Below are 24,116 nucleotides of genomic sequence, written 5' to 3'. Positions count from 1 at the left end.
AGCACTGGGTGTGGTGCACAATGAATTCTGTTACGCTGAAAAGAGATAAATATAAGAAACAACAACAACAACAAAAACAAACAAACAAAAAAAAACAAGGAATGTTGAAAAGCTGTCCCAGACACCTGATTTCTAAAGGAACATGGTGACTAAATATAAACTCTTGTGCTGAATGGGATTGTGGTGCAAGGACACTAGATTAAATTATGCAAATCTGAATAAATTATGAATTTCACTGCATCACTATGTATCAATATTGGCTCACTAATTATAATAAAAGTAACCATACCAAAGTAGGATATTAATGACATAGGAAAATGGGTGTGTCAGATATGGGAATTCTCTATATTATATTATTTTCTATAAATCCAAAACTGTTCAAAACTTTTTAAAATTCTCATTCTCAGATTGCAGCCTGAAAACACTTGGGGGAAAACAATCACCAGTTTTATGCTTCCAATGATAATAATTGATTCAAACAATTATTGTGATTGGATGCTAAAACTGTTGATGAAAAATTATTAGGGAACAAGAAATTCACATGTGGTGGCCAGGTACCATGCTACAGATTAGATTTTCATAGGAAGGAAATATGCTATCTGTATTGTAGAATGGATGGTGTTGGTACCACCTTATGAAGTAATCAGTAAATGGCTTCAGTTAACAAGGCAAGCTAATGTCATAGGCCTCACCTTAAGACAGCACACTTGTGATAGCCGAATTATTTAACCTAATCTAATCATGAGGAAACATCACAAAAATAGATATGGTAGGATATTTTAATGATGTCTGACACAAAGATTTAAAAATATTTAAATGTCTTGAATGGAGAAAAAAGAAAGAGTTTTGTTCAAGATTGCAGGACATTGAAAAATGATAATACACCAAATACTGGTATTTAATTGAATTCTTGATGAAAAAATAAGTTCATAAGAAGAATAATTTGGGGAAAATTTTAGTGTGACCATCATATTAGGTGATGCTAAATTTCCTGGGGATAATAATGGTATGATGGGATGCCTGGGAGGCTCATTCAGCTAAGTCTCTGCCTTTGGCTCCAGTCATAATTCTGGGGTCCTGCGATCAAGCCCATCCACCTAGGGTATCCACCTAGGGGACCTGGGATCAAGCCCCATCCATCTAGCTCCAGTTATGTTCCTGGGGTCCTGGGATCAAGCCCCATCCATGTAGGGATTCCTTTCTTCTTGTGCTCCCTCTTGCTCTGTCTTGTTCTCTCTTGCTCTCTCTCTCTCTCAAATAAATAAATAAAATCTTAAAAAATGGTATAACAGAGTAGGAAATGTCTTTCTTCTTTTGAGATATATATAGAAGAATTTTGGGTAAACTATCATAATCTCAGGTATGTGTATAGTCATATAAACATACCTTTATTTAATATGTATGTATACACATTTTTCAGGTGGATTAACAGACAACTGTGTTGGAATGTCAATAATTTCTCATCATTATTTTAAAAATTCATGGGCATTTTCTCAACCTTTCTGTAGGTTTGAAATTTTTCACAATAAATCTGGAGGAAAATATCATTGATTCACATTTTTCTTGACTCTCTGCCCTGTTTCTCTATCCATTTAACAGTTTAGTTGATTGAAAGTTTTCCTCTCCTGCTACTTTCACTTCTCTATGTTGTGTACAATATGACTTAGTGGTTAACAACATGGAATTTGGATTGGATCACTCAATTTGATCCCTGAGCTCCACCTTATTATTTCTGTAGACAAATTAGGAAACCTCTTTGTTCCCCATTTTTTCAGTGGGGCTATAAGAAATTAAAATATAGAAGTCAAAGTAAAAGATTTAAGAGATTTGCTGAGTAGTTAAATGGAGAGTGATGAAATGTCATTTATAAGCTAAAAGGGTATCTTAGAATTAATTTAAAATAAAGCAAAAATGAGAGATGAGACAAGAGACATAAAGGTACCTGTTAACATTTATTCATTGCCATTAAAACCATTTTTTTTCCAAACAAGGTTAACAGGAAGGAGATCTATTGGATATTGAAATGAGAAGGAGTGATTAATTCCAGAATCCCTGGGACTGTTCCTCTGTGACTCCCTCAGCTGTGCCCTCCATGTGTATTGACTTCACCTCCTGGCTGGTGTCTCTTTTGATGGCAAAATGGTTGTAGACTGCCAGATTTCATATCCATGAAACATGACATTCAGAGGAAGTCTACTTTTTTGTGGATCTCTTAAAACCAAGAAAACATATTTCCTAGGAACTTCCACAAAATTCCCTCTTTGGTCTCCTTGGCCCCAAATAAGTCACAGACTCTTCCCTTAGCATGCCTCTAGGCTTCAGTGTTACTAAGTGTGAGCAGTGGGTGGTGCAGAAATATGTAAATGGAAGTTGTGGTATGCCTCAAAAGGGAAAGGGCTCAATGCCTGTGAATCTGACAACTGAAAATATTCCCTAAAATAGAGAGTGGATACAAAGAAACAGTATTCATCAACTCAGGTATCTGGATGCCTTTACACCCTTAAAAAAAAAATGTTTCTAAGTGTTAGCAGTGGGTGGTGAAGAAATATGTAAACAGAACTTGTGATATGACTGGAAAAGGGAAAGGAAACAATGCATGTGAATCTGACAACTGAAAATATCCCCTACAATAGAGAATGGATACAAAGAAACAGCATTCATCAAACTCAGGTATCTGGATTCCCTTACATCCTTAAAAAAAGTGTTTAGGGGGGTTTTGAAGGGACGGGGGGGTGGGAGGTTGGGGGAACCAGGTGGTGGGTAATAGGGAGGGAACATATTGAATGGAGCACTGGGTGTTGTGCAAAAACAATGAATATTGTTATGCTGAAAAAATAAATAAATAAATAAAAGTTTAAAAATAAAAAAGTGTTTAGGACCCTGTAAATCTTTGTTTCTGTGGGTGACATCTAACAGTACTTGCGATATTATAAAATAAAACCAAGAAATTTTAAAAAATGATAATTGTGAAAAAATAAAAATAAACTTACTATATATTAACTTAAATGTATATTAAAGAAATGGCTAGTGAATGGCCAATTCTGTCAGGTCCCTTTTTAAGTATTAGTGAAGGAAATCAGTTATAACATGGTTGGTACTCTCAGAAGAAAATAGGCCTTCATTTTATTATCCAATAGTTATAATTCATTATATTCCCTTTAAAATGTTGTTTATATCTGTGCACTCCTCTTCTTTTATTCTCTAATTTCAACTGTCATCACCTAGTATAAGAATTCTTGAAGTTAGCCTTATTTCTTCTAGCATCATTCTGATCACCAGATTACATTTCTCAAAAAATACTATCATATTACCTGGTTCTAGGAAGTATTCAGTGTCTGAGGACTCTGAAATATATTCAGATTCTTAAGGGTTGGCTTTGAAGATGCTCAGTAACCTGATTCCCTCCCCCCCTTATTTCTGATATTCTGCAACAGCTTTTAACAAAAGCTTTGTCACATTTCTGACTCTGTCCATGTTTCACCTCCTTCACCCCAGTTCCCAGTGTCACACTAATTTCCATTCACATTGACTGTGGTCATACTCATTCCTTTTTTTCTTCAAAACATCATATTTTAAAATCATTTTTAAGGCACATCAATGTTCTGATGCTGCATAAGGCCTAAATATCCCAGGGGCCAAGCATCTCTTTTTCTGAACTCCCAAGCATCATTGATACAAATTCTAGCTTTATCTCAATCACCTGGCTGAACTTGAGCAAGCCACTCAATGTTTCAAAGTATGCGGATTTTACTGAGAAGATGCATGAAAAATCATTTCTAACCAATTCGTATGTAATATATATGAAAGGTGTAGCTTTGTGCCTAGCAGATAACATGTTCTCAGTAACATATGGTTTTCTTTCATATTTGTTTATATAAATGATCAATAAATACTTTTGTTTAGGAATTTAGAATTGTCACAATTTTGTGCCTCGTTTATGCTTTGTAGCAACTCCAACTTTTTGTTATTGCTGTGACTGTATCAGTAATTTACACTGGAATAAGTACAGGTTCATGGAATTCCTAGTAACAAATAAGTAATATCAGAGAGAAAAACGCCTTTGTTTAATTTAGTGTATTCAGGAATAAACTTCATTTTTGATGGACACCCTAATCAAATTATATGAAAACAGCAAAATCCATATGAATATCCAATCCATAAATACCATTTATGGAAGCTCCAGTGTCCTACATCACTAGTGTACAGATACTCTATTTCAGAGAACTTGAAAGTAAAATTGACTAACACTATAGATGAAAATAGTCTTTTTTTATTGTACATTTTTACTAGCATTCTTTTCTTGGTTTCAACATTTTTTAAATTGTGGTAAAATTAATATAACAAAATTTCTCCTTTTAAAGGTGAACATATTCTTGATTTGAGAGTATTCTGTGTGAAATAATATTCAAATATCTTCTCTTGAATAAACTCAAAGAAAATTAAGAATCAAGGATATACATTTTACTTCTGACAGTTGGTGCTGTTTAAGAAGGGATTAATTATTGAGAACATGGAATGTGCCAGAGATTGTAGGATTATGCTTTGGAATTCCAGAAATTTTTCAACAATATTATTTTTTTAAAATTTTTTCAGTGTTCCAAGAGTCATTGTTTTAAATTAAGTTAAATGGAAGCGATCTTTATCTGACTTTTATTCATATATTTGTTGCATTTGTTGAAAATTGTAATTCATTACCCATTGAAACTGTTAGCTAATAATTTAACTAATTTCTTTGTAACACAGTCTGTGACCTGAAGAAGAATTATTTATTTCATTCTTGCTGGGAGCTAGAGATTAGATTTTACAATACATTATAGAAGAATCTCTCTTTGTTGATCTTATTATCTGACTGCTATATATTATGTTTAATAATTGAAAATTCTAAGGGGAAAGTTGTCCTTTTCTCCTTTCTCAATATTCCATAATTTGGAAAAACATACTATCAAATTTAATTTAATTTTCCACAGGGGATGATATTTTTTTAGAATGTTATAAAATATTCCTAATATTTTTTTTCATAGCATTTATTACTTCCTTATTTATTAGACTGTAAATAAAGGGGTTTAGTAATGGGATCACTAGAGTATAAAAAAACAGCACCAGGTATATCTTCATCCTTTTCTTTAATTGAGTGTGGGCGAAGGTACACAAAGGGAAGAGAACCATAGAATATTGAGACAGAGAGAAAGTGGGATGCACAAGTAGATAAGGCTTTGCCTCTTCCCTCTTTGGATTTCATTTTGAAAATAGTAAAGAGAACATAGAAATAAGACATTAAGGGGTGCCTGGGTGGCTCAGTGGGTTAAAGCCCCTGCCTTCGGGTCAGGTCATGATCTCAGGGTCCTGGGATCGAGACTGCATAAGGCTCTCTGCTCAGTGGGGAGCCTGCTTTCTCCTCTCTCTCTGCCTGCCTCTCTCTCTGCCTGCCTATCTGCCTGGTTGTGATCTCTCTCTCTGTGAAATAAATAAATAAAATCTTAAAAAAAAAAGAAATAAATGTTTGGTAGAATTCCCCTGGGAAGCCGTCTGGCCCTGGGTTTTTGTTTGTTTGGAGATTTTTGATGACTGTTTCAATCTCCTTACTGGTTATGGGCCTGTTCAGGTTTTCTATTTCTTCCTGGTTCCGTTGTGGTAGTTTATATGTCTCTAGGAATGCATCCATTTCTTCCAGATTGTCAAATTTGTTGGTGTAGAGTTGCTCATAGTATGTTCTTATATTTGTCTGTATTTCTTTGGTGTTAGTTGTGATCTCTCCTCTTTCATTCATGATTTTATTTATTTGGGTCCTTTCTCTTTTCTTTTTGATAAGTCTGGCCAGGGGTTTATCAATCTTATTGATTCTTTCAAAGAACCAGCTCCTAGTTTCATTGAGTTTTTCTATTCTTTTTTGGTTTCTATTTCATTGATTTCTGCTCTGATCTTTATGATTTGTCTTCTCCTGCTGGGTTTAGGGTTTCTTTCTTGTTCTTTCTCCAGCTCATTTATGTGTAGGGTTAGTTTTTGTCCTTGAGACTTTTCTTGTTCCTTGAGAAAGGCTTGTAGCGCTATATATTTTCCTCTCAGGACTGCTTTTGCTGGGTCCCACAGATATTGAATCACTGTGTTTTCATTATCATTTGTTTCCATGAATTTTTTCAATTCTTCTTTAATTTCCTGGTTGACCCATTCATTCATTAGAAGGATGCTGTTTAGTCTCCATGTATTTGGGTTCTTGCCAGCTTTCCTCTTGTGATTGAGTTCTAGCTTCAGAGCATTGTGGTCTGAAAATATGCAGGGAATGATCCTAATCTTTTGATACCGGTTGATACCTGATTTGTGATCCAGGATGTGATCTATTCTGGAGAAGGTTCCATGTGCACTAGAGAAGAACGTGTATTCTGTTGCCTTGGGATGAAATGTTCTGAACATATCTGTCATGTCCATCTGGTCCAGTGTGTCATTTAAGGCCTTTATTTCCTTGTTGATCTTTTGCTTGGATGATCTGTCCATTTCAGTGAGGGGAGTGTTCAAGTCCCCTACTATTATTGTATTATTATTGATGTGTTTCTTTGATTTTGTTATTAATTGGTTTATATAGTTGTCTGCTCCCATGTTAGGGGCATAGATATTTAAAATTGTTAGATCTTCTTGTTGGACAGACCCTTTGAGTAGGATATAGTGTCCTTCCTCATCTCTTATTATAGTCTTTGGCTTAAAATCTAATTGATCTGATATAAGGATTGCCACCCCAGCTTTCTTCTGATGCCCATTAGCATGGTAAATTGTTTTCCACCCCCTCACTTTAAATCTGGAGGTGTCTTTGTGTCTAAAATGAGTTTCTTGTAGGCAACATACTGATGGGTTTTGGTTTTTTATCCATTCTGCTACCCTGTGTCTTTTGATTGGGGCATTTAGCCCATTAACATTCAGGGTAACTATTGAGAGATATGAATTTAGTGCCATTATTAGCCTGTAAGATGACTGTTACTGTATATTGTCTCTGTATCTTTCTGATCTACTACTTTTACGCTCTCTCTTTGCTTAGAGGACCCCTTTCAATATTTCCTGTAGAGCTGGTTTGGTGTTTGCAAATTCTTTCAGTTTTTGTTTGTCCTGGAAGCTTTTGATCTCTCCTTCTATTTTCAATGATAGCCTAGCTGGATAGAGTATTCTTGGCTGCATGTTTTTCTCGTTTAGTGCTCTGAATATATCATGCCAGCTCTTTCTGGCCTGCCAGGTCTCTGTGGATAAGTCTGCTACCAATCTAATATTTTTACCATTGTATGTTACAGACTTCTTTTCCTGGGCTGCTTTCAGGATTTTCTCTTTGTCACTAAGACTTGTAAATTTTACTATTAGGTGATGGGGTGTGGACCTATTCTTGTTGACTTTGAGGGGGGTTCTCTGCATCTCCTGGATTTTGATGCTTGTTCCCTTTGCCATATTAGGGAAATTCTCTCCAATAATTCTCTCCAATAGACCACCTGCTCACCTCTCTGTTTCTTCTTCTTCTTGAATCCCAATTATTCTAATGTTTCATGTTATGGTGTCACTTATCTCTCGAATTCTCCCCTCATGGTCCAATAGCTGTTTGTCCCTCTTTTGCTCGGCTTCTTTATTCTCAGTCATTTTGTCTTCTATATCACTCATTCTTTCTTCTGCCTCATTGATCCTAGCAGTGAGGATCATTTTTGATTGCACCTCATTAATAGCTTTTTTGATTTCTACTTGGTTAGATTTTAGTTCTTTAATTTCTCCAGAAAGGGCTTTTACCTCTCCAGAGAGGGTTTCTCTAATATCTTCCATGCCTTTTTTGAGCCTGGATAGAACGTTCAGAATCGTCATTCTGAACTCTTGATCTGACATATTATCAATGTCTGTGTTGATTAGGTCCCTAGCCTTCGGTACTGCCTCTTGTGCTTTTGTTTGTGGTGATTTTTTCTGCCTTGTTATTTTGTCCAGCTAAGAGGAGATGAAGGATCAAATAAAATAATAAAAGTGTGGCAAAGACCCCAGGAAAATGTGCTGTAACCAAATCAGAAGAGACCCCAAATTGTGGGGGGGAGAAAGAGGATAAAAAGAGGTTCAGAAAAAAAAAGAAAAAAATTTAAAAAATAAAACCAATCAAGAGAAAATATAAAAAAGAAAGAAAAAAATATATATTTAGATAAAATAGTCAAAAAACGTTAAAAAAGAAAAGGGTAAAAGTTTTAAAAAATTTAGCAGAAGAAAAAAGAAAAAAAATTGAAAAAAGAAAAAAAATTGAATTAGCCACAAGACTAAAGAATCATGGGGAGAAAGCCATGAGTTCCGTGCTTTGCTTTTTCCTCCTCTGGAATTGCGCTGCTGTCTTAGGAAATGAACCTGCTTTCCTTGATAGATGAACTTCGTCCTGGCTGGATATTTTGTTGATCTTCTGGGGGAGGGGCCTGTTGTAGTGACTCTCAAGTGTCTTTGCCCGAGGCGGGATTGCACTGCCCTTACCGGTGGCTGGACTAAGTAATCAGCTCAGGTTTGCTTTTGGGAGCTTCTGTTCCATGAACGCTTTCTGTAGAGTTCTGGAGGACGGGAATGAAAATGGCGGCCTCCTAGTCTCCAGCCCGGAAGAGCCAAGAGCCTGGGGCCCCACTCCTCAGTGCGCCGCCAGAGGACAGCACCCAATCACTCCCACATCCCCAGCCTCTCACCGTGCTCCAAGATCACCCAGCCCACGAAACTGTTCCAAAAAATAGAAATGGAAGGAAAACTTCCAAACTCATTTTATGAGGCCAGCATCACCTTGATCCCAAAACCAGACAAGGATCCCACCAAAAAAGAGAACTACAGACCAATATCCTTGATGAACACAGATGCAAAAATTCTAGCCAAAATACTAGCCAATAGGATTCAACAGTACATTAAAAGAATTATTCACCACGATCAAGTGGGATTTATTCCAGGGCTGCAGGGTGGTTCAATATCTGGAAATCAATCAATGTGATAGAACACATTAATAAAAGAAAGAACAAGAACCATATGATACTCTCAATAGATGCTGAAAAAGCATTTGACAAAGTACAGCATACCTTCCTGATCAAAACTCTTCAAAGTGTAGGGATAGAGGGCACATACCTCAATATTATCAAAGCCATTTATGAAAAACCCACCACAAATATCATTCCCAATGGAGAAAAACTGAAATCTTTTCCGCTAAGGTCAGGAACATGGCAGGGATGTTCACACACGAAAATAGACTCAAAATGGTGAAGGACCTCAATATGAGAAAGGAATCCATCAAAATCCTTGAGGAGAATGCAGGCAGCAAACTCTTCGACCTCAGCCACAGCAACATCTTCCTAGAAACATCAGCAAAGGCAAGGGAAGCAAGGGCAAAAATGAACTATTGGGATTTCATCAAGATCAAAAGCTTTTGCACAGCAAAGGAAACAGTTAACAAAACCAAAAGACAACTGACAGAATGGGAGAAGATATTTGCAAACGACATATCCAATAAAGGGCTACTGTCCAAAATCTATAAGGAACTTAGCAACTCAACACTCAAAGAACAAACAATCCAATCAAGAAATGGGCAGAGGACATGAACAGACATTTCTGCAAAGAAGACCTCCAGATGGCCAACAGACACATGAAAAAGTGCTCCACGTCATTCAGCATCAGGGAAATACAAATCAAATCCACAATGAGATATCACCTCACACCAGTCAGAATGGCTAAAATTAACAAGTCAGGAAATGACAGATGCTGGCGAGGTGCGGAGAAAGGGGAACCCTCCTACACTGTTGGTGGGAATGCAAGCTGGTGCAACCACTCTGGAAAACAGCATGGAGGTTCCTCAAAATGTTGAAAATAGAACTACCCTATGACCCAGCAATTGCACTACTGGGTATTTACCCTAAAGAAACAAACATAGTGATCCGAAGGGGCACGTGTACCCGAATGTTTATAGCAGCAATGTCTACAATAGCCAAACTATGGAAAGAACCTAGATGTCCATCAACAGATGAATGGATAAAGAAGATGTGGTATATTTACACAATGGAAAACTATGCAGCCAGCAAAAGAAATGAAATCTTGCCATTTGTGACGACGTGGATGGAATTAGAGGGTATCATGCTTAGTGAAATAAGTCAATCGGAGAAAGACAACTATCATATGATCTCCCTGATATGATGACATGGAGAAGCAACATGGGGGGTTAGGGGGATAGGAGAAGAATAAATGAAACAAGATGGGATTGGGAGGGAGACAAACCATAATTGACTCTTAATCTCACAAAACAAAATGGGGGTTGCTGGGGGGAGGTAGGTTTGGAGAGGGGGAGGGGGTTATGGACATTGGGGAGGGTATGTGCTATCGTGAGTGCTGTGAAGTGTGTAAACCTGGCAATGCACAGACCTGTACCCCTGGGGATAAAAATACATTATATGTTTATAAAAAAAAAATTGGAAGGGGAGGCGAACCATAAGAGACTATGAACTCTGAAAAACAACCTGAGAGTTTTGAAGGGTCAGGGGTGGGAGGCTGGGGGAACAGGTGGTGGGTAATTGGGAGGGCACGTTTTGCATGGAGCACTGGGTGTTGTGCAAAAACAATGAATACTGTTACGCTGAAAAAATAAATAAATTAAAAAAAAAGAAATAAGACATTAAGACACTACCAATGGTGAAGACTTGAATTGAACCTGAAAAGATAAATATTCTCAATTCATTGATATAAGTGCATCACAGGAAAGTCTGTATTATGGAAAAACATCAGAAAAAAAGTGATTAATTTTATTTGACCCACAGAAAGTTAATCTAAAGGCAAACCCCACATGAATTATGGAATGCAGATTTCCAGCTATGTAGGCCCCTGTAGTCATCTGAATGCAGAGTTTCTTTCACATCATGGTGTGGTACTGCAGAGGGCTGCATATGGCCACATAGCAATCATAGGCCATTGTTGCCAGGAGGAAGCAGTCTGTAGTTTCAGCAAGGCAGAGAAAATAAAATTGTGAGATGCATTCTTAAAGGGAAATCATTTTATCCTTAGAAAATAAGTTCTCTAACATTTTGTGGCTAATGGCACAGGAGCAAGAGGAATCCATCAGAGCCAGGTTGCCCAGAAAGATATACATTGGTGTGTGAAGATGATGCTCCATAAAAATTTAATGTCACCAGGCCAAGATTCCCCACCATAGTAATCACAGGGATAGTGAGAAACACCACAAACAGGAGGCTCCTCAACTCTGTGTGATCTGTAAATCCTATGAGGATAAATTCAGTGGTCAAGGAGTAATTATCCTCAGTCATATCCACCTTCTCTGTTGAGATAGGAATTCTGGAGATGTAAGATTTAAACTTAGAGTGTGTTTAAATTTCCTTCCAAATTTTTCTTTAGACAACAAAGAGAGAAGCTTCTTCAAACTCTTCTCAGTATCTCTGGATATAGGCACAAAAACCTCTAGGGAATAATAATTCCCCTAAAAAAGTCAGTTTTATAAGCTAAACACCAAAAATCAGCATAATCCTAAAATTTGTATGGAATCAGAAGAGACCCCGAATTGCTAAGGAAATGTTGAAAAACAAAAACAAAACTGGCGGCATCACGTTACCCGATTTCAAGCTTTACTACAAAGCTGTGATCACCAAGACAGCGTGGTGCTGGCATAAAAACAGACACATAGACCAGTGGAACAGAGTGGAGAGCCCAGATATGGACCCTCAACCCTATGGTCAAATAATCTTCGACAAAACAGGAAAAAATATTCAATGGAAAAAAGAGTCTCTTCAATAAATGGTGCTGGGAAAACTGGACAGCGATATGTAGAAGAATGAAACTCAACCATTCTCTTTCACCGTACACAAAGATAAACTCGAAATGGATAAAAGACCTCAACATGAGACAGGAATCTATCAGAATCCTAGAGGAGAACATAGGCAGTAACCTCTTCGATATCAGCCACAGCTACTTCTTTCAAGATATGTCTGCAAAGGCCAAGGAAACAAAAGCAAAAATGAACTTTTGGGACTTCATCAAGATCAAAAGCTTCTGCACAGCAAAGGAAACAGTCAACAAAACAAAAAGTCAACCCACGGAATGGGAGAAGATATTTGCAAATGACAGTACAGAAAAAAGGTTGATATCCAGGATCTATAAAGAACTTCTCAAACTCAACACACACAAAACAGATAATCTTATCAAAAAATGGACAGAGGATATGAACAGACACTTCTCCAATGAAGACATACAAATGGCTATCAGAAACATGAAAAAATGTTCATCATCACTAGCCATCAGGGAGATTCAAATTAAAACCACATTGAGATACCACCTGACACCAGTTAGAATGGCCAAAATTAGCAAGACAGGAAACAACGTGAGTTGGAGAGGATGTGGAGAAAGGGGAACCCTCTTACACTGTTGGTGGGAATGCAAGTTAGTGCAGCCACTTTGGAGAACAGTGTGGAGATTCCTGAAGAAATTAAGAATAGAGCTTCCCTATGACCCTTCAATTGCACTGCTGGGTATTTACCCGAATGATACAGATGTAGTGAAAAGAAGGGCCATCTGTACCCCAATGTTTCTTGCAGCAATGGAAACAGTCACCAAACTGTGGAAAGAACCAAGATGCCCTTCAACGGATGAATGGATAAGGAAGATGTGGTCCATATACACAATGGAGTATTATGCCTCCATCAGAAAGGATGAATACCCAACTTTTGTAGCAACATGGACGGGACTGGAAGAGATTATGCTGAGTGAAATAATTCAAGCAGAGAGAGTCAAGTATCATATGGTTTCACTTATTTGGGGAGCATAAGAAATAACATGGAGGACATGGGGAGATGGAGAGGAGAGGGAGTTGAGGGAAACTGGAAGGGGAGATGAACCATGAGAGAGTATGGACTCTGAAAAACAACCAGGGGTGTGAAGGGGTGGGGGGGTGTGGGAGGTTGAGGAACCAGGTGGTGGGTAATAGGGAGGGCACGTACTGCATGGAGCACTGGGTGTGATGCCAAAACAATGAACACTGTTATGTTGTAAATAAACAAATAAAAACAAAAACAAGAACAAAAAAACAAAAAAAAATCAGCATACCCACAAATATTTTTGTAATTCCAAGAAGAATGCTTACAGAGGAAAATGTTTGTCTTTATAAATTCACATATGAATAGTGTAGAAATCTAGCATTCCCATATTTGGTTCAATGTTGACAAACAATATCAGTGCCAGTTTTTGTATTAAAGATGCTTTAAATAAATTTGTTATCAGTCATCATTATACACATTTTTTAAGTGGGCAAAAAGTTTTTATATACTCTCGCAGTGGAATGAATGCTTGAAAAGAGCATCCAACATATATGTTAAATTTATATCTTAGGAATTCTATGAAGATCACAAACGTTTAAGAATAGGACATTCATCTTTTGAGTAAATTCCTTGGGATATACAAGGAAATAAAAATCTATGTTTTTTCGCCTCTCTCATCCCTGTTCCCAGTATTAGATCCCTTTCCATAAAAACTGATTTTGTCCATATGATCATTCCTGTTGATTTTTGCCCAGACTTCTAAATCCTTTGCATCTTTATGTTAGGCATAGTTTACATATTATGCTCCTTAAGAGAGCTTTAACTAAATGCTCTAAACCAATCTGATTTTCACTTCTTGCATTCTCAAGCGTATCTTATATACCCAACACAATCTAGAGTTGTTTGTGTATACTACACATGGCTTTTTTAAAAATATAAGCATGTACAGTTTGCTTATTAGAATTGTAAATATTTGAGTTCAGCTATGACTTTTACTTCTCATAAGAGTTATTTAATGCTAGGTCACCTGGGTGGCTCAGTGGGTTAAGCCTCTGCCTTCAGCTCAGGTCATGATCTCAGGGTCCTGGGATTGATCCCCGCATCGGGCTCTCTGCTCCACAGAGAGCCTGCTTTCTCCTCTCTCTGTCTCTGCTTGACTCTCTGCCTACTTGTGATCTCTCTCTGTCAAATAAATAAATAAAATCATTTAAAAAAGGAGTTATATAATACTATAGGGGTGGGGGAAAGTATTGATTCCAGGACTAGCTTCAAAGACCTGAGATAAGTGAACTGTTGTCAGCATACTACCACTGATCCTTAGTGACCTCTTTAGTCTCCACAAATTGAGACTGTTAGTTTTGAAGAACAGGCTACAAAGGAAATTCTTGGAAATTTATCATGAAAGCCCTTGTGCATCATTCTCTTGTTGGAAGTGACCCAGCTACTATTTTCCTGCTTCCTAAGAAACATATATAATATTTTCTCAAGCATATCACAGTAGTTTGAAAGCTAATAAAAATAAGCTTGCCTGTATATTTTAGTTTTATAACACTTAGAGAACGAGAAAAATCTTAAATCTTCATATGATTTTTGAGATGGGTTGCCTGGATGGCTAAGATATTTAAGCATCTTCCTTTGGTTCAAGTCATGATTCTCCAGGTCCTGTGACTGAACCTCATGTCTGACTCTCAGCTCAGTGGGAATTCTCCTTGTTCTTCTCCCTCTACTTGAGCTCTCTCTGTCTCTCTGTTTCTCTCTCTCAAATGAATAAATATTTTTTACTCTTTTTTTATTATTATTTGTTTATTTAGAGCATAACAGTGTTCATTGTTTTGGCATCACACCCAGTGCTCCATGCAGTACGTGCCCTCCCTATTACCCACCACCTGGTTCCTCAACCTCCCACACCCCCCCACCCCTTCAAAACCCTCTGGTTGTTTTTCAGAGTCCATACTCTCTCATGGTTCATCTCCCCTTCCAGTTTCCCTCAACTCCCTCTCCTCTCCATCTCCCCATGTCCTCCATGTTATTTCTTATGCTCCCCAAATAAGTGAAACCATATGATACTTGACTCTCTCTGCTTGACTTATTTCGCTCAGCATAATCTCTTCCAGTCCCGTCCATGTTGCTACAAAAGTTGGGTATTCATCCTTTCTGATGGAGGCATAATACTCCATTGTGTATATGGACCACATCTTCCTTATCCATTCATCCGTTGAAGGGCATCTTGGTTCTTTCCACAGTTTGGCGACCGTTTCCATTGCTGCAATAAACATTGGGGTACAGATGGCCCTTCTTTTCACTACATCTGTATCTTTGGGGTAAATACCCAGCAGTGCAATTGCAGGGTCATAGGGAAGCTCTATTCTTATAAAGAATTTCTCAAACTCAACACACACAAAACTGATAATCATATCAAAAAATGGGTAGAAGATATGAACAGACACTTCTCCAATGAAGACATACAAATGGCTATCAGAAACATGAAAAAATGTTCATCATCACTAGCCATCAGGGAGCTTCAAATTAAAACCACATTGAGATACCACCTGACACCAGTTAGAATGGCCAAAATTAGCAAGACAGGAAACAACGTGTGTTGGAGAGGATGTGGAGAAAGGGGAACCCTCTTACACTGTTCGTGGGAATGCAAGTTAGTGCAGCCACTTTGGAGAACAGTTTGGAGATTCCTGAAGAAATTAAGAATAGAGCTTCCCTATGAATAAATTTTTTAAAAATCTTAAAATAAATATGATTTTTAAGAACAAATTTTGTTTTATGTTAAAGGCTATCTTCTATTACTTCTTAGGGATCTGTTAGGATATTTTGACCAATGTGTCTAATTATGTAAATTCTGTGGTCAAAATAGGTTTATTTTTCTATACACAAAACATCAAAATAAAAGCAAAGGCTGAACGTTTCACTTTCTTGTTTTAAAGTACTATGGATAAGCCATTTAATTATTCAGCTATATTAGAAATAACTTTCAATGTACTTGCCTGAATTATGTAACAGAATTAAGCTGCACTCTTAACTGTATGTTTTGAAGATCTACCTTATAATCAGAAAAGGTCGATTTGAACTGACCTCAAATCTCATGCTGATTTACCATAGCCTTCAGCTGTGGGAAGATATAGAAAGGTGAGAAGTTGAACCTGAGAACAATTTAAAAATGCTAACTATTTGAGATAATTCAATACTTATGGACACTAAGAGTAAGGTAGAGTATTGTAGGTAAGGTAAAGTATAGTAAGGTAAAGATAAATCTGAATACTTCTGTTACCTGAATGCTCTGAGAAGAGTTTTATACCATCATATTGGTTTTGTGTGCGTCTGCATGGTGTGAATTCTCATATAATTTCAGGATATAATTTTTTTCTCAGAAACATTTGGGATTAAAGGAATGAAAATCTGGGAGGTGACTAATAAGTCGGTGTGAATAATTATGTTCGTCACAATGCAAAACTAAACTTTCCGGGGCACCTGGGTGGCTCAGTGGGTTAAACCTCTGCCTTCAGCTCAGGGCATGATCTCAGGGTCCTGGGATTGATACCCACATCGGGCTCTCTGCTCAGCGAGAGCCTGCTTTCCCTTCCTCTCTCTCTACCTGCCTCTTTGCCTATTTGTGCTCTCTTTGTTAATAAATAATATATTAAAAAAAAAAACAACACTAAACTTTCCATCGAATGCTATGGGACTTTCCTATGATGACATCAGTGTATTTCTATGGGGGAAATTCACTTCCCAAAACATATTAACTCTGTGACATAAATTAAAGATGACCTGTGTACAATGTGGCTAAAGTAAATGACCTTTGCTAAACTCACTAAGTCATTTGATGATCATCTTGCTGATTCTTATGTAACTGACATCATTTCTAGAATTCTGTTCTTTACCTGTGCATAGAATGTTAAATGAACTGAAGGGAATCTCAGGTCAGTTTGGAAAGTTACTGGAGAGAATAATAGAGTTTATGAAAGATGATTAGCATTTAGAGAGGAGAACAAAAGTTGTGGTAGTGTTAGCTAGTCTCATCAACTCCTTCACCCTGAGTTGAAGTTGTTCCCATGTATTGCAAAATCTTCAGGGGAACTTTGCAGTTACCCTTTAGCCACACATATGATTTATTGAGTTAATCTATGTTCTTTTCAGTTCACTCCAATTCCTTTACCTTTCTTACCCTATTTTCCCCCTGTGTTGGAACTAAACCTGAATCCTCACCAAGGTGACTGGGGTCCTGTCAAATCCGGTGAGAAAACTCCAAGAAATGGAGGGCAAGCATCTTCCTGGGCCCAAGCAGGGACAAACATGGGAGGATCCCTGAAGTGTTTTCTTGTCCTCCTTTAGATAGATCTGATAAGTGTGGAGAATCCTTAACTTTCTCTAGTCATTTAAAGCTAAGACATATTGTCATTTAAAGCTAAGAGATAATCACTGTTGTTCATTTGTCTCACTTGATTGCCTGCCTGTAAATCACACCCCACACCTTAGCCCATGCCCTGCACATAAATATATATCCTATTTCTAATGGGATCTTGTGGAAGGTATGAAAGAAGTGATTGTAAGATATAAAGGCATCTACTGATCATCAGTCCGTAGTTCCCCCATCATGCAGGCTCTGATCACCAGGATCCCCACCTTGGGAAGGTGACAGGTAGCGCCTGTACAGGGCACTGAAATCGAGGAACAGTCACGCAGGGATCCAGAGACCCTCACAGAAGGAGGTAAGTGAGAAGGATGGGGCAGAATCAAAGTTTCCCCCAACCCTTTCTAGAATTAATACACCTTTTATCTCGGGGAGGCGCTCGAATATCCAGATGTCAGTTAAGAGCTTGTCTGGATATCAGTAGTGAATATAATCCTTATTTTCCCAATGAAAGAATGTGGGAAGAGACAATTTGGTAGCACTTATGTGGTAATGTGGAAAAGGCCTATAGACAAGGTGCAAAAATTCCTGTGGAGTTGTGGGTTACATGGATGTTGGTAAGAATAGTTATTTTAATTCTTAGAGGGGAACATAACAAAGAGGATCTTCAGGCTGAAACAGCACCTCTCTGCATACATATGAGTTAGATGATGAACCAACCAACAAATTCAAGCTGAAAGTAAAAAAATATTTTTCGGCAAAAAGGACAAATGTTATGTTTCTCCTTTGACACTGCACCTCCGATTTCCTCTGGGGTTGGGGGTGAGGAAAGAGATGCAGACCTCTTTGGGAATGAGGGAAATGACACTGTTTTGGATGATAATTTATGCATGTTATAAATTGGGGACAACAAAATCTAAAAAACAAAATTCTATTTCTATACCGTCTCACCCGATGAGCTTCGCTTAGTTTTCCCTGTAACTTTTCATGCTAACGGGCCACTTATGATAGGAGGCTGATGGAGACTGTAAGAGAATTTGAAAAGGTATGTTCCATGTAAGGGCCTACTTCTCCTTACTGCTATGAATATTTATCCAGTTGGAGCAATAATGCCCGCTGGATTCCCTATGATTTTCAACTCATAGCTCAAATGGTATTAACCTTTTCTGAATTTCTAAAATGGAATATGTGGCTTTCTGAAGAGGCACATGAAAAGGTCAGGAGTTAGGACAGAGAGGGAATGTAGCTGCTGTTACTTATGATATGCTCATGGGAACAGGACACTGGACAACTTCTAATCATCAAACTCATAACATCCCTCCTGCAGCCCTTCCCCACATATGTGATGTGGCCCTACAAACCTGACAAAAAATTAATTCAGACACTGATTATACTGCCAGATATACAGAAATACAAGGGTCTAAAGAGCTGTACATTGATTTTATCTACAGGTTAAAAGAATCATTGGGAAAACAGATAAAAGAACTAATTCAGGAAATACTCTTAAGGCACTAGCATATGATAATGCTAACGAAGACTGCCAGGACCCGATTCAACATCTTAGAGAATCTGGTGATGTCATGGATTATTTAAAAGCTTCTCGTAATTTAGGACCCTTTAAACTTCAGACCCGAGTAACAGCGTCAGAAACCATGGCCGTTCAAAAAAAATTGCAGGCAAGATGATTTAGTCCTGGAAAAACACAACACATAAAAAAAAAAACAATGCCGACTCCCTCCCTGTCTGGTTGCCCTCTATCCCACCAATCGCCTGAATAAATCCAAGATTCAACCCCCTAATATTTGTCCCTGCTCCTGATGAGGCAAACCCCGGGCCAAGGAATGTAAGTCTAAAAACGAGAAAGATGGAAATCCTTTGGGGAACCCTCATCAGGGAAATTCCCTAAGAGGCCAACCCCAGGCCGCAATAAATAATGAATCATGCAACTCTTGGGTACATACTATTCAGTTTGTACCCAAGAGTGACTCTCAGTAATGGACTTATTCCCTGCTACTCAGGGACTAGGAGCACTGCTCTTGATATCTCTCTCTCTAAGACTTGCTTTATACTTCCATCTCAGTGTCCTTATAAATTGCCAACAAACCTGTATGGACCTATACCCCCAAATACACTTGGTCTCCTGGTTGGACAGAGTAGTTTAAGTATGAAAGGAGTTACAGTACTTACTGGAGTTATAGACTCTAGAATATTATGATGAAATTCAAATTATGGTTTCTGTCACTGTTCCTTGGACCTTTTCAGCAGGCGAATGAAGCCGCCCAACTTTTGCTACTTCCCTACATTATGCCTAAACAATCATCAAATTTTAGGGAAGGAGGATTTGACAGTACTAATACAAAGATCCCTTTTCTAAGAAACTGTTTGAAGGAAGTCAACCCCAAATGAAACTTTCTATTAAGGAATGAATATTTGAAGGACTTTTTGATTCTGGAGCAGATATCTCTATCATTTCTTGTCAATGTTGGCCACGCCAAAGGCCTACAATGCCTGCTGATTATGCCCTTGAGGGTCTTGGCTGTGTAACTACTCAGCAATTGAGACAAAGCAGCCAACCTCTGCCCTGTAAGGGCCCAGAGGGATTACTAGGTCATATTCAACCTTACATTGCCCCCATAGCTATTAATCTCTGGGGATGATATTTATTATAAAAATGGGATGCTGAAATTCACATACCTATATCCTCACTTATAAAAGAATTATGAAAAACATGGTGCATATTCCTAGGAGAGGCTTAGGTAAAAACTTACAAGGAGTGTCTGAACCTATAGATCTTAACCCTAATAATACTTGTGTTGGACTGGGTTTTATATAGGGGCCATTGGGTTTGATAAAGCCATTTCACCAATTCCAATCACCTGGAAAAGTAACAAGCCTATTAGGACACCCCAGTGCCCATCACATTAGAAAAACCAAAGGTTCTAAAAGTTTTAATTCAAGAACAATTGGAAAGTGGATATATTGAACCTTCTTTTTCTCTTTGGAATTCTCCATTTTTTGTTGTAAAGAAAAGGTCAGGCACGGATGCTGGATTTTGTCAAATGCTTTTTCTGCATCAATTGAGAGGACCATGTGTTTCTTCTCTCTTCTCTTATTGATTTGTTCTATCACACTGATTGATTTGCGAATGTTGAACCAAACTTGCAACCCAGGGATGAATCCCACCTGGTCATGGTGGATAATCTTTTTAATGTGCTGCTGGATCCTGTTTGCTAGGATCTTGTTGAGGATCTTTGCATCCATATTCATCAGTGATATTGGTCTGAAATTCTCCTTGTTGGTAGGGTCTTTGCCTGGTTTGGGGATCAGGGTAATGCTGGCTTCATAAAAAGAGTCTGGAAGTTTTCCTTCTGCTTCATTTTTTTGGAACAGCTTCAGGAAAATTGGGGTTATTTCTTTTTTGAAAGATTGGCAGAATTCCCCAGGGAATCCGTCAGGTCCTGGGCTCTTGTTTTTTGGGAGGTTTTTGATCACTGCTTCAATCTCATTACTAGATATCGGCCTATTCAGGTTGTCAATTTATTCCTGGTTCAATTTTGGGAGTTTGTAGTTTTCCAGGAATGCATCCATTTCATTTGGTTGCTTAGCTTATTGGCATATAACTGTTGGTAATAATTTCTGATGATTGTTTCTATTTCCTTGGTGTTAGTTGGGATCTCTCCCTTTTAATTCATAATTTTATTAATTTGGGATTTCTCTCTTTTCTTTTGGATTAGTGTGGCCAATGGTTTATCGATCTTATTGATTCTTTCAAAAAACCAGCTTCTAGTTTCATTGATACGTTCTACTGTATCTCTCGTTTCTACCTCATTGATCTCTGCTCTAATCTTGATTATTTCCCTTCTTGCGTGTGGAGTTGGTTTGATTTGTTGTTGATTCTCCAGTTCCTTAAGGTGTAGAGACAGCTGGTATATTCTGGATTTTTCAATGTTTTTGAGGGAGGCTTGGATGGCTATGTATTTCCCCCTTAGAGCAGCCTTTGCTGTATCCCATAGGTTTTGGACCTAAGTGTCTTCATTCTCATTGGTTTCCATGAATTGTTTAAGTTCATCTTTGATCTCCTGGTTGATCCAAGCATTCTTAAGCAAGGTGGTCTTTAGCTTCCAGGTGTTTGAGTTCCTTCTGAACTTTTCCTTGTGATTGAGTTCCAGTTTCCAAGCATTGTGATCTGAGAATATGCAGGGAATAATATCAGTCTATTGGTATCGGTTGAGTCCTGCTTTGTGACCCAGTATGTGGTCTATTCTGGAGAAGGTTCCATGTGCACTTGAGAAAAATGAGTATTCTGTTGTTTTAGGGTGGAATGTTCTGCGTATGTCTATGAGGTCCATCTGGTCCAATGTTTCATTCAATGCTCTTATTTCTTTATTAATTTTCTGCTTCGATGATCTGTCTATTTCTGAGAGAGGTGTATTAAGATCTCCTACTATTATTGTATTCATATCAATATGACTCTTTATCTTGATTAATAGTTTTCTTATGTAATTGGGTGCTCCCATATTGGGGGCATAGATATTCACAATTGTTAGATCGTCTTGGTGGATAGTCCCTTTAAGAATTATGTAGTGTCCTTCTGTATCTCTGACTACAGTCTTTAGTTTAAAATCTAATTTATCTGATATGAGAATCGCTACCCCGGCCTTCTTTTGAGGCCCATTGGCATGAAAGATGCTTCTCCATCCCTTCACTTTCAGTCTGGGTGTATCCTTAGGTTCAAAATGGGTCTCTTGTAGACAACATATGGATGGGTCCTGTCGTTTCATCCAATCTGCAACCCTGTGTCATTTTGTGGGTGCATTTAGGCCATTCACATTGAGAGTGATTATTGAGAGATAGGTTTTTATTGACATCCTGTTGCCTTTGAAGTCTTTCTGTCTGTTGATTGTTTCTATATTTCTGTTCAATGATATTCTTAGGACTTTTTCTCTTTTATAGGACCCCCCTTAATATTTCCTGCAGTGTCAGCTTGGTGGTTGCATAGTCTGAAGCCTTGCCGGTCTTGGAAACTCTTTATCTCTCCATCCATTTTAAATGTCAGTCTTGCTGGATAGAGTATTCTTGGTTGCATGTTCTTCTCATTTAGTACTCTGAATATATTTTTCCAGCCATTCCTGGCTTGCCAGGTCTCTGTGGAAAGGTCTGACGTTCCGCAATCAGACAACAAAGAGAAATAAAAGGTATCCAAATTGGCAATGAGGAAGTCACACTCTTTCTCTTCTCAGATGACATGATTCTTTATATGGAAAACCCCAAAGACTCCACCCCCAAACTACTAGCACTCATACAGCAATTCAGTAACGTGGCAAGATACAAAGTCAATGTACAGAAATCAGTGGCTTTCTTATACACTAACAATGAAAATACAGAAAGGGAAATTAGAGAATCGATTCCATTTACTATAGCACCAAGAACCATAAGATACCTGGGAATAGACCTAACCAAAGAGGTAAAGGACCTGTACTCGAGGAACTACAGAACACTCATGAAAGAAATTGAAGAAGACTCAAAAAGATGAAAGACTGTTCCATGCTCTTGGATTGGAAGAATAAACATTTTAAAATGTCCATACTGCCTAGAGCAATCTATACTTTTAATGCCATTCTGATCAAAATTCCACCGGTATTTTTCAAAGAGCTGGAGCAAATAATCCTAAAATTTGTATGGAATCAGAAGAGACCTCGAATTGCTAAGGAAATGTTGAAAAACAAAAACAAAACTGGCGGCATCACGTTACCCGATTTCAAGCTTTACTACAAAGATGTGATCACCAAGACAGCGTGGTACTGGCATAAAAACAGACACATAGACCAGTGGAACAGAGTGGAGAGCCCAGATATGGACCCTCAACTCTATGGTCAAATAATCTTTGACAAAACAGGAAAAAATATTCAATGGAAAAAAGACAGTCTCTTCAATAAATGGTGCTGGGAAAACTGGACAGCGATATGTAGAAGAATGAAACTCAACCATTCTCTTACACCGTACACAAAGATAAACTCAAAATGGATAAAAGACCTCAACATGAGACAGGAATCTATCAGAATCCTAGAGGAGAACATAGGCAGTAACCTCTTCGATATCAGCCACAGCAACTTCTTTCAAGATATGTCTCCAAAGGCCAAGGAAACAAAAGCAAAAATGAACTTTTGGGACTTCATCAAGATCAAAAGATTCTGCACAGCAAAGGAAACAGTCAACAAAACAAAAAGGCAACCCACGGAATGGGAGAAGATATTTGCAAATGACAGTACAGACAAAAGGTTGATATCCAGGATCTATAAAGAACTTCTCAAACTCAACACACACAAAACATAATCATATCAAAAAATGGACAGAGGATATGAACAGACACTTCTCCAACGAAGACATACAAAGGGCTATCAGACACATGAAAAAATGTTCATCATCACTAGCCATCAGGGAGCTTCAAATTAAAACCACATTGAGATACCACCTGACACCAGTTAGAATGGCCAAAATTAGCAAGACAGGAAACAACGTGTATTGGAGAGGATGTGGAGAAAGGGGAACCCTCTTACACTGTTGATGGGAATGCAAGTTAGTGCAGCCACTTTGGAGAACAGTGTGGAGATTCCTGAAAAATTAAGAATAGAGCTTCCCTATGACCCTTCAATTGCACTGCTGGGTATTTACCCGAATGATACAGATGTAGTGAAAAGAAGGGCCATCTGTACTCCAATGTTTATTGCAGCAATGGCTACGGTCGCCAAACTGTGGAAAGAACCAAGATGCCCTTCAACGGATGAATGGATAAGGAAGATGTGGTCCATATACACAATGGAGTATTATGCCTCCATCAGAAAGGACGAATACCCAACTTTTGTAGCAACCTGGATGGGACTGGAAGAGATTATGCTGAGCGAAATAAGTCAAGCAGAGTGAGTCAAGTATCATATCATTTCACTTATTTGTGGAGCATAAGAAATAACATGGAGGACATG

At 38.0% G+C, this 24,116-nt stretch overlaps 1 pseudogene; it reads right to left on the bottom strand.

The window, feature by feature from the left end:
* Positions 1–4,989: 4,989 nt before the first annotated feature.
* On the bottom strand, positions 4,990–11,270 carry LOC123940330 (annotated as a pseudogene).
* Between the last annotated feature and the right edge of the window lie 12,846 nt (positions 11,271–24,116).

The sequence above is a fragment of the Meles meles genome, chromosome 4, assembly GCF_922984935.1.
Source record: "Meles meles chromosome 4, mMelMel3.1 paternal haplotype, whole genome shotgun sequence".
In the NCBI taxonomy this organism is placed as follows: domain Eukaryota; kingdom Metazoa; phylum Chordata; class Mammalia; order Carnivora; family Mustelidae; genus Meles; species Meles meles.
This window is presented reverse-complemented; position numbering and strand designations above follow the sequence as displayed.